The sequence below is a fragment of the Bos grunniens genome, chromosome 18 (assembly GCF_055505025.1).
Source record: "Bos grunniens cultivar Pamir isolate PY7600 chromosome 18, Bosgru_T2T1.0, whole genome shotgun sequence".
Classification (NCBI taxonomy): Eukaryota; Metazoa; Chordata; class Mammalia; order Artiodactyla; family Bovidae; genus Bos; species Bos grunniens.
In genome coordinates, this window is record NC_141182.1 from 51,913,290 (window position 1) to 51,916,582 (window position 3,293).

Consider the following 3,293-nt stretch of genomic DNA (forward strand, 5'->3'; position numbering starts at 1 on the left):
TTTAGCATAGTCAATAAAGCAGAAATAGATGTTAAAACATCTAGATGGTAAAACATAGGGAAAATAATTAATACTCCAAATGCATGATGTGTGCTGTGTGCTAAGTTGCTTCAGTCCTGTCTAACTCTTTGAGACCCTATGAACTGCAACTCGCCAGGCTCCTCTGTCCATGGGATTCTCTAGGCAAGAATACTGGTGTGGGTTGCCATGCCCTCCTCCAGGGGATCTTCCTGACCCAGAGATCAAACCCAAGTCTCATGTCTCCTGCATTGGCAGCTGGGTTCTTTACCACTAGGGCCACTTGGAAAGGCCAAATGCATGATACAGCTTCCAACTGTGAAAGACTGGGCTTGGGCTTGCCAGATTAGCTGTAAAAGGATTGCTGTTATTCCAGACTTGACTTTCTCAAAGCCTATGAGCCCTGAGAATAGGGAGGCTACTCCAGATCAAGAGTCAGGAAAAACCCACACCCGCAGTTCCTGTAAGAATGAGAGCTGCCGAGGAGACCAGCCCCTCCATTCTACAAGCTGTTGCCAGAGAGATGGGAGTGTGCCTGCATCCTGGTCAGGCCTCTGTGCCCAGACAGCTGTCTCCATTCTGCGGGTGACAGCCCAGTGAGCCTCGCTTTAAAAAGAAAAAAAATAAACCAGCGATGTTCTAGAATCATCTGGGTCCAATCATTTTTACAAGCAGCAAAAGTTCTGGGAAACTTACTTGTGGAAACCACGCAATTTTCTTCACTCGTCAAACGGAGGTAATCATATCTGGCTATAGGGAACTGCTGGGATGATTCAGTGGCTTCCACAGGGCACATAGGAAGGAATGCGGGTTTGCAGAGCTCAAAGCTTACACAAGAACTAAGAGGAAAGATTTCGAAATGACTCCAAAGACCTCAGGATGCATGAATCCCTCATCTGCACCTTTATTTACAAAAGCAAGCCTTCATTGAGCTGAAGACAAAAATTCAGAAAAACATAGCCCATGTATAATTGATTGATAAATAGATAGATCTAAATTAATACATTTAGATTTAAAACCTCAAATCAGATAATTCAGGGACCTCCCTGGTGGCCCAGTGGCTAAGACTCAGGTTCGATCCCTGGTCAGGGAACTAGATCCCACATGCTGTAACCAAGAGTTCAAATGCCACAAGTAAAAGATTGCTCAGGCTGCAACTAAGACCCAGGGCAGCCAAATAAAAATAAGCAGATAAATAAATATTTTTAGAAAACAGATAATGCAATGATATGATAAAATAAGGCATCAACAGCCAGCAAATGTGGATGGCTTCCAAGCTTCCCGCCAGCTCCCTCTAGACAGCCGCACCCAAATGAGAAATGCAGACACAACAGCTTCTTCCCCCTGCCATTCTCTCTATTTTGTTCCCTTCGCCACATAAACCCTGTCCACCCTGAGCCTGAGAGTTTTCTGCAAAGAGCCATGACACGGGAGCCCTCTGGGGTCCTCTCACAGACAAGCTCTGATGTCTCCTCCTGGGGAGCAGAGCCCAAGATCTTTGAGCTGATGATAACTGTTGGCCCCCGATAACTCACCCCTCCCTGTATTCACGCTCTTTACCATGTAACTTTGTAGTTACATGACTCTGAGTTGGCTGTGTGACCTGCTTTCACCAGCAGGATGAGTTGGAAGTGACAGAGCGCCAATCTCCAGCCTATGTCTTAACTGAGGGGCCCCCACCCATTTGAACCTGTACTTACGTTGCCATGAGACCAGGCTAGATCAGCCAACAGCTGACACCCCACCCCCACCCCCAACCCTGCCCCAGACAGACTTGTGGGTAAGCACAGCTGAGCCCAGGAAAACGGTTCAGCCAAGCTCAGCCTAAATTGCTTTGGTACCACAGACTTGTGAGCTAAATGAATGTTACTGAGGGTCAGGGCTGGTTTGTCACACGCATTGTTACAGCAGAAGCTAAATGGTATAGGAAATCTGCAGGTCCAAACTAAGTTTCAAGACAAAGTCCCAGAGCCAGAGTACTTTCCCAAATGGGTCCTGACCTATTTCCCCAGCCTGCTTGGCCAGGCTCCCTCCCACACAAAGATGCACCCTTTTCCCAGAACAAGGGGGATTCCCTCAGGCCTTGGCTACTTGTCCTTTAAAGCTCTGCTCTAATGTCACCGCCTTCAAGAAGACATCTTGGAACCCAAGCAGTGTCCACAGCTGAATTTAGTTGAATGTTATACAGCAGAATTTACTTGAATGTTTTTGTTGCATTAGCCAAATATTAAAACAGGAGTACTCTGCAGAGCCAGGGAGCTAACGTTCAGGGGATTTCTCAGGAAAGAGTACCAAGGTGGGTTCTTCTGCCTTTCTCCAAAGGCTCCTAGTAAGCAGGAGCTCCTAAATGGAAGTGCTAGGATTTGAACCTGGCACTTCGTGCATGCTAAGCACACACTCTACCACTGAGCTACACCCCCAACTCAAGCCAGGGTCAGTGTAGATACTAACTCAGTTGACCATGCTCCACCCAGCCACCAGAGGGCGTTCTCAAAACACCAACCTGACTTCTTGGCTTAAAATTCCCACAATGGCTCCAAGTTATTCTTGATTGCTGTCGGTTCAAATCCTGGGCCCACCACTTAATTCATTTTGAAACTCTGAACTAGAGACCACCTCTCCAGATCTCTATTTCTCCATTGGGTCATTCAGTTCAGTTCAGTCGCTCAGTCGTGTCCGACTCTTTGCGACCCCATGAACCGCAGCACGCCAGGCCTCCCCATCCATCACCGACTCTGGACTTTACCCAAACTCACGTCCATTGAGTGCGTGATGCTATCCAAACATCTCATCCTCTGTCATCCCCTTCTCCTCCTGCCTTCAATCTTTCCCAGCATCAGGGTCTTTTCAAATGAGTCAGCTCTTTGCATGAGGTGGCCAAAGTACTGGAGTTTCAGCTTCAACATCAGTCCTTTCAATGAACACCCAGGACTGATTTTCTTTAGGATGGACTGGTTGGATCTTCTTGCAGTCCAAGGGACTCTCAAGAGTCTTCTCCAACACTACAGTTCAAAAGCATCAATTCTTCGGCACTCAGCCTTCTTTATAGTCCAACTCTCACATCCATACATGACTACTGGAAAAACCATAGCCTTGACTAGAAGGACCTTTGTTGACAAAGTAATGTCTCTGTTTTTTAATATGCTATCTAGGTTGGTCATAACTTTCCTTCCAAGGAGTAAGTGTCTTTTAAATCATGGCTGCAATTACCATCTGCAGTGATTTTGGAGCCCACCCCCCACCCCCCCACCCAACAACAACAACAACAACAAAAC

General features: G+C 46.9%; 1 non-coding gene across 1 annotated transcript; it reads right to left on the reverse strand.

The window, feature by feature from the left end:
* Nucleotides 1-2,366: 2,366 nt before the first annotated feature.
* TRNAA-AGC (transfer RNA alanine (anticodon AGC)) lies at nucleotides 2,367-2,438 on the reverse strand. Its single transcript has one exon. It is a non-coding gene; the product is annotated as a tRNA-Ala (tRNA).
* Between the last annotated feature and the right edge of the window lie 855 nt (nucleotides 2,439-3,293).